At 42.0% G+C, this 8,636-nt stretch overlaps 1 pseudogene; it reads left to right on the plus strand.

Moving 5' to 3' along the window:
* Positions 1–6,447: 6,447 nt before the first annotated feature.
* On the plus strand, positions 6,448–7,424 carry LOC128563286 (Y-box-binding protein 1-like; annotated as a pseudogene).
* Positions 7,425–8,636: the final 1,212 nt, after the last annotated feature.

An 8,636-nucleotide genomic window follows, 5' to 3' on the forward strand; every position in this document is an offset into this window, starting at 1 on the left:
GCTGAAGATGCTAACAAATGGAAGAATATACCATGCTCATGCCTGGGAAGATCCAACACAATTAAAATGTCCATATTACCCAAAGCAATATACAATTTTAATTCAATCCCTATTAAAGCACGACTGTCATACTTTAAAAGATCTCCAAAAAATAATAACTTTGTTTTATATGGAATCAGAAAAAACTTCAAATAGCCAAGACGTTACTCAGATATTAAAACAAAGCAGGAGGAATCATGCTATCAGACCTCAGATTATACTACAAATCAATAGTGATCAAAACAGCATGGCACAAAAACAGAGAAGTAGATGTCTGGAACAGAATAGAGAACCAAGAGATGAACCCAGCTACTTACCGTTATTTGATCTTTGACAAGCCAATTAAAAACATTCAGTGGGGAAAAGATTCCCTATTTAACAAATGGTGCTGGGTGAACTGGCTGGCCACCTGTAGAAGACTGGAAACTGGACCCAAACCTTTCACCATTAACTAAGATAAACTCTCACTGGATTAAAATTTAAACTTAAGACATGAAACTACAAAAATATAGAAGAATGTGCAGGGAAAACACTTGAAGAAATCGGCCTGGGCAAATATTTTATGAGGAAGACACCCCCCCCACCAGGTAATTGAAGCAATACCAAAAATACATTACTGGGATCTGATCAAACTTCTGCACAGCCAAAAATACCGTAAGTAAAGCATGCGGACAGCCATCAGAATGGGAGAAGATGTTTGCAGGTTATGTCTCTGACAAAGGTTTAATAACCAGAATTCACAGAGAACTCAAACATATTAGCAAGAAAAGAACAAGTGATCCCATCTCAGGCTGGACAAGGGACTTGAAGAGAAACTTCTCTGAAGACGACAGGTGCACAGCCTACAGACACATGAAAAAATGCTCATCATCTTTAATCATCAAAGAAATGCAAATCAAAACCACTTTGAGATATCATCTAACCCCAGTCAGATTAGCCCACATCACAAAATCCCAAAACCAGAGATATTGGCGTGGATGTGGAGAAAAGGGAACACTTCTACACTGCTGGTGGGAATGTAAACTAATATGTTCCTTTTGGGAAGATGTTTGGAGATCACTTGGGGTTTTAAAAATAGACCTGCCATTTGATCCTACAATTCCTCTATTAGGTATATATCCAGAAGACCAAAAATCACTTTATAACAAAGATATTTGCACCAGAATGTTTATTGTAGCCCAATTCATAATTGCTAAGTCATGGAAGAAGCCCAAGTGCCCATCGATCCACGAATGGATTAATAAATTGTGGTACATGTATACCATGGACTATTATGCAGCCTTAAAGAAAGATGGAGACTTTACCTCTTTCATCTTTACATGGATGGAGCTGGAACATATTCTTCTTAGTAAAGTATCTCAAGAATGCAAGAAAAAGTATCCAAGGTACTCAGCCCTACTATGAAACTGATTTATGGCTTTCATACGAAAGCTATAACCCAGTTATAACCTAAGAATATGGGAAGGGGAGAGGGAGGGGAGGGAGGGGGAGGATGGGTGGAGGGAGGGTGCTTGGTGGGATTACACTTGTGGTGCATCTTACAAGGGTACATGTGAAACTTAGTAAATGTAGAATATAAATATCTTAATACAATAACTAAAAAAAATGCCAGGAAGGCTATGTTAACCAGTATAATGAAAATATGTCAAATGGTATATAAAACCAGTGTATGGTGCCCCATGATCACATTAATGTACACAGCTATAATTTAATTTAAAAAAAAGGAAAAGCAATGCACACTAACATAGCCATTTTAGTATTATGTAGAATAGAGGAAATTGAAAACAACCTATTGTTTTCCAACAACTGAGAAACTTGTGATGCATAACTCAGTAGAATATGATGCAGTCATTTAAAATTGTAATGTTTAAACCTATGTAGCATTTCAGGAAAGGTTTAAAATACATTAGATAAAAAACTGGAGTACCTGATTATATGTGTGTTACAACTATAGCTGTAAAAATACATGAATGTCTGAGCAAAGTCTGAGAGAAAAGGGTGGGGAAGCTCCTGTGATGTATTTGAATCCCAGCTCTACAGATTACTGGTTAGAAGACCTTACATATGTTATGTTCTCTATGCCTCAGTTTTCCAGTTTTTAAAATGGAGATATTAACAATACCTACCTTCTAAGAAAAGGACACAAACTAAGCAAAGGTAGAAATTTAAGTGAATTGGGTACAGTGGCTTATGCCTGTAATCCCAGCACCAAGGGAGGCTGAGGCAGGAGGATCACTTGAGGTCAGGACTTTGAGACCAGTCTGGGCAACATAGTGAGACCCCATCTCTTAAAAAAAAGAAATTCTTTTTTAAGAATTAGCCAGGCAATGCCTATAGTCCTATCTACTTGGAAGGCTGAGGCAAGAGGATCATTGTACCCTAGGAGTTTGAGCCTTCAGCAAGCTATGCTACAGCCAATGCATTTCAGCCTGTGCAAGACCTCACCTTGAAGGAGGAGGAGGAAAAAACAGAGGCAAAGGAAGCATGACATGTTTCTAAAACACTTCAGTTTAATGGAACAAAGCATCAGAAGAGGGTGTTAGGTGAAAGATGAAACTAAGATTCCTTATAGAGCCTACTAAAGATAGTGCAATTTAGCCTTCCAGGGAGGGAAAATTTTAAAACTATAGATGAGGGAATAGAATCTTTAGATTTGGATCTGAAAAAGACCATCTAATGAAAACACGAAAGAGAAGGAGTGACTGCAGAAAGAGCTTGGCCCAGAGGCTTGTGGAGTCATAGAATAATAAATTAGAAGGACTTGAACTGTGACAGTGAGCACAGCGAGGACTGGCTAATGGGCATACTCAAGGCAATCTGGAGGATTACGCTTAAAATAAAAACCTCGTCACTAAATACTGCACAGAATATAACAATTGCTTGAATGTGTAGAATAGCTTAAAGGAAAGGAAAAAATGTACACCTAAGGAAAAGTAAAGACTAGAAAAATCTATCCACAAACACAAGAAGATGACAAAGAAACTGGTCCATCTTTAAGCTCTGGTGGAAAAACCCTCCCCTGAGGACTGGAAACACTGGGCCTGCCTCACCTGAGTTTGTATTTAAAATTTACACTAGGCATGGTTTCAGGAACATGAAGCCTGAGGAAATAACATAAATCCTGGAGCACTATGAAACAAGACCTGTGGTGAGCAAAAGAAGTAAAATACTAAAAAGTTCAAGTAATAGACTACCAACTATCTTTTTTTTATGGTTTGTTTTTTTTTAGGCAGGGCTGGGTTTGAACCCACCACCTCCAGTATATGGGTCCGGCACCCTACTCCTTGAGCTACGGGCGCTGCCCGACTACCAACTATCTTTAATGCAAAAAGCAATAAGGACCATGTACATATGGGATGTATGTAAATAGATTATCTCTAGGTAACAATGGTGTATTTCCTCTGAGGACACTCACTCTATTGGTGATCTCACCAACTCTCAAGGTTTGGTGACCACAATATGCTTATCACACCTAAATTTCACATCTCCATCCCAGAACACCCTCCCAAATTCCAGACTCAGATAATGGCCAACTCAAAATCTCTACTTACATGCCTAAGAGACATCTAAACTTTTCTTCTAAGTTCTTCTCAAGTCATTTCCTCCACACCTTTCCCCACTTTCGTTGATGGTAAATCATCCTTTTATTGGTGGGTCCTAAAACTTTGAAATCACCCTTAACTCTACTCTTGGTTCTCCCATCTCACATCCACTACATGAGAAGTCTGTTGGATCGATCATCAAGATCTACCCAGAGCACTATGCATTACCCCTCCTTCCTGGCTACCACCCTGATCAAGGCCATCATCATAAGAATGTCCATGGATTGTAAATTTTAGAACTTCTTATTTTCCCGCTGCCTGAACATCCCCACTGATAGGTTGTAAGCATCTCACCCAGGCAACAAGGTGTAACTGTGGGATAAACTTGGAGCCTGCCACAATTTCCCCCTTTGCCTCCACGACTAAGACTTGCTAACTTTCAAATGTACCAATGAAATTCCCTTGCTCCTTTTCTTATACACTCTACCCTGACCCCCAATAAAGGTAATCAGCCAAGGGCCCTCACTCTCTCCCTGTTCCCATGGCTTGGTTGAACCTGTTCCCTTGATGTTGTTCCCATGTGACCTCCTCATGGTGTTTGGCTACTCTGTCTCTCCAGGACCTGTGAGTTTAAATGTGTTTGTTTGTTTGTGTGTGGGGGTGGGGGGGGTGGAGGTTTTCTTTTCTTTTGTTTTGTTTTGTTTTGCAGTTTTGGGCTGGGGCTAGGTTTGAACCCACCACCTCCGGTATATAGGGCCAGCGCCTTACTCCTTGAGCCATAGGCACCAAGGAGTTTAAATGAGTTTAAATGTTTTTCTGTGCCTCTCCTGTGTCCCCTCTGTGGCAACGCCACACTCACCATCTCATAAAAGAACGCAAGGCAACTTGGATCCCTACACCAACTTCCTTCAGACTTCCCTGCTTCTACCCTTCTTCCCACCACCACACTCACATATTCTAATTTGATTTAGAAGCCTAGAGTTATCCTTTAAAAATATACGATATTGCTACTCTTCAGACCAAAAGCCTGCAGCGGCTTTCAGTGCCAACCAAAGTTAAAGTCAAAGTGCTCACCATGACCTATAAGAGTGTGCCTGATCTCTGCCCCCAATTCTTCTGGATCTCTCACCACTTTCCCACTCCTGCCCTCCACTCCAGCACACTAGCTCCTTGCTATTACTTGAGCATGCCAGGCATGTTTCTACCTTATACCCCTTCATCTCTCTGTTCCCTTGGCCTGGAACATGCATCCACAGTTATTTACTTGCTAATGATCTCAAGTTTTTAAGTCTTTGATCAAATCTCACCAAGTCAAGAAGACTTATCATGAGAGTAAGTCGGCCTGCTCCTCACCTCAGCATTCTTCTTTTAACACTGTTTTTCTTGTCCCATCTCACGTTATTCCCGCTTTCAAATGTATTATATGATTTACTTATTGTGTTTGTTATTTATTGTCTGTTTCCCCCTAGCACACACACTTCCTTTCTTGAAGCAGGAATCTGTGTCTTTTTTGTTCATTGATGTATCCCAACCTCCTGGTATATAATAATATTTCTCAAAGTGAAAGAAACAATAAGAAACTACCAACAGTCCCATTTGGGAAGGTGAACGGAGTAAATGGAATATAGAGATGGAAGGAAAGTTTTTTAATGTTGTAACTTACATTAATTACGCAAAAGAATTAATAAAAAGATAAAATAAAAATAAAATAAAATGTAGTCCTAGGCTGATGATACTCCTTGAAATCCTGTTATAAGTAAACACAAAACTGCCCAAATGGATTACTCAATCCAGGTCTCACAGCATTCCTACATGTAGAAAACAGACCAGGATGAGCTAACAATCCAAAATTATAGGACACGAAAACAAAAGTCTGCCATGGGAAAATTCTAGGACTAAACACCCCCTCATGAACTTTAGAATATATTTAGAATCACATAGAAACTACTAAATGTATACATTCATATGTGTATATAATTAACAGATAGCAAAAAATTGGGACATAAGAAACTGAGACACTAAAAAAATTATAAAGGTTAAAAATGAAAACTTCTAAAAATCTAAAATGCTATTATTGAAGATTTAAACACTCAACAAATATGTTAAAACAGCAGACTTGGCACTCTTTCTGGATGCTCTCAAAATATCTGAGGACATAATGCACAATCAGCTCGGCTCCTAAAGCACAGTGGTTACGGTATGAGCCACATACCCCAAAGCCGGTGGGTTGGAACCCAGCCCAGGCCAGCTAAAAACAATAATGACATCTGCAACAAAAAATAGCCGGGCGTTGTGGCGGACGCCTGTAGTTCCAGCTACTATGGAGGCTGAGGCAAGAGAATCCCTTGAACCCAAGAGTTTCAGATTGCTGTGAGCTGTGATGCTACAGCACTCTACAGAGGGTGACAGAGTGAGACTTGTCTCAAAAAATAAATAAATATGAAATAATGTACAATCTGTATAAAGTGACAAGAATTAGAAAACATGAAAATTCCAAAAGGAGAAAACAGGAAATACTGGAAGAATAAAATTTCAAATAGTGTTTGGTTGGTGCCCCTAGCTCAATGGTTAGAGCGCCAGCCACAAACGCCTGGGCTGATGAGTTCGAACTGGCCCAGGCCTGCTAAACAACAATGACAACTACAAAAAAAAGCTGGGAGTTGTGGTGGGCACCTGTAGCCCCAGCTACTTGGGAGGCTGAGGCAAAAGAATCACTTGAGCCCAAGAGTTTGAGGTTGCTGTGAGCTGTGACACTACAGCACTCTACCGAAGGTGACATAGTGAGACTGTCTCAAAAACAAAAACTAACAACTATATATATATATATACACACACATATATAGTGTTAGAGAATCACACAAAATTAATGGAAGACAATGATTCCGATTTTAAAAGTATAAAAATTCCTGAGCACGGCAGCGGGGAAGGAGAGCAGCCCCACCGCCGCCACCAGCCTAGTTATCATCACACATCAGGAGGAGCTGCCGCCCCAGTCACCTTCCCTGCAGCTGCCCCAGTCCCCGCCCTCCGCGGGGCCTACACCAAGCCCGGGACTACCCGCAGAGGCGCAGGGAGCGGTGGCCCGGGCGGTAGCACAACAGCAGCGCCTACCGGGGACAAGAGGGTCATTGCAAAGGTTTGGGGAACAGTAAAATGGTTCAATGTGAGAAATGGATATGGTTTCATCAGCAGGAATGACACCAAGGAAGAGGTCTTTGTACACCAGACTGCGGTAAAGAAGAGTAACCCCAGGAAGCACCTTCGCAGTGTGGGAGATGCAGGGACTGTGGAGCTGGACGTCGTTGAAGGAGAAAAGGGTGCAGAGGCAGCACATGTCACAGGCCTGGTGGAATTCCAGTTCAAGGCGGTAAATACGCAGCAGGCCGTGACCATTACAGGCGCTCTCCCGTCTCAGGGGTCCTCCACGCAGTTCCCAGCAGTACCACCAGAATGGGGGGCGGGGGGAGAAAGGGGTCGGAGAGCGCTGCTGAAGGTCAAACCCAGGTCGCGGCCACCGCGGGCCAAGGTTCCCTCCTCACCACAGGCCGAGCCCCTATGGGCTTGGGCCACAGTGTTCCCACCCGCCTGTGCAGGGAGAGTGACGGAGGCGCTGACACCCAGGGTGCAGGAGACCGAGGTAGACCAGTAAGGCAGAATATGCATCGGGTTATGGACCACGATTCCGCAGGGGCCTCCTGGCCAAAAACAGCCCAGAGAAGAGGCAATGAAGAGGTTGAAGAGGATCAAGGAGATGAGACCCAAGGTCAGCAGCCACCTCAACGTCGGTACCTTTGCAACTTCATTTACCGATGCTCAGAAAACCCTAAACCACAAGATGGCTGAGTCAAAAGCAGCGGATCACCGGCTGAGCAGGGCGGGGCTGAGTAATGCCGCTCACCATCTCCACCATCCTCAGGTTCAGCCATCAACAAGAAGAAACGAATATGAAATCCCAGCAGTAAGAAATGAACAAAAGATTGGAGCTGAAGACCTTAAGTGCTTGCTTTTTGCCCATTGACCAGATAACTAAAACTATCCGCATTATCTATGCAGCATGGGGTTTTTATTATTTTTACCTAAAGATGTCTTTTATGGTAATAACAAACGTGTTTGTTTTTTTTTTTTAAAGCCTGGTTTTTCTCAATACCCCTTTAAAGGTTTTTAAATTGTTTCATATCTGGTCAAGTTGAGATTTTTAAGAACTTCATTTCTAATTTGTAATAAAAGTTTACAACTTGATTTTTTCAAAAAACTCAACAAACTGCAAGCACCTGTTAATAAAGGTCTATAATAATAATAATAATCCTGGGCAAAAAAGAGGGTTTTCTTTTCTGCTCTGCCCTGGAATGGTGCCCCAGCCTCTATTGGAAGCATCATCACTTCTGTCTGCCATGGGAGAGTTTAGTTAGAATCCCCTTACACAAAGGCTGTCTTCAGGAGAACATCTCCAGATCTTGGGAATGAAAAGTTGAGCAAAGAACAGTGACTGTTCACTTCATTCATTCCCCAGGATTTGAAAGGAACAGAATCGCCCAGGCACAACACACAGGCTAACTTGCAAGAGCAAGCCCCATGTGCTAATTGGTTGAAGTAGCTGCATATTTTAAATACTACTTGCCATTAAATATTACTTAATATTTAAATAATGTGCTTCTGTCCTCTATCCAAACAGCTGCTTGCACTAGCTCTCTGGTCTTCTGGGCTGAACTCTGAGCCTTGTGCTCACAATTAATCCTCTGCCCCCGGAATCCTCGGGGGATTTGAACTGTGACACTGCTCTGGTTTTTGTATTTGCCTGTCTCCCCGTTCTTGGAGCCCTCTCCTCTGACCTCTGATTTCACTTTAGCTCTGGAATTCAAGAGATTCTGTACAAGGGGGGAGAGGTACGCATGGAGGGAAAGTAGAGATTTTGTTTCCTCTTCTTTGTATATAGAAACTATATTCTAGTTTCTTTGTCCCCAGAGCAAGTGAATAATCCAGAGAGTGAAGTGGGAGATGGTGGAGACCCCGCTGATATTTCCTCCCCGTAGTCATGGCTCTGAAAGATCAGTCCTG

This window comes from Nycticebus coucang, chromosome 13 (assembly GCF_027406575.1).
Source record: "Nycticebus coucang isolate mNycCou1 chromosome 13, mNycCou1.pri, whole genome shotgun sequence".
NCBI lineage: Eukaryota > Metazoa > Chordata > Mammalia > Primates > Lorisidae > Nycticebus > Nycticebus coucang.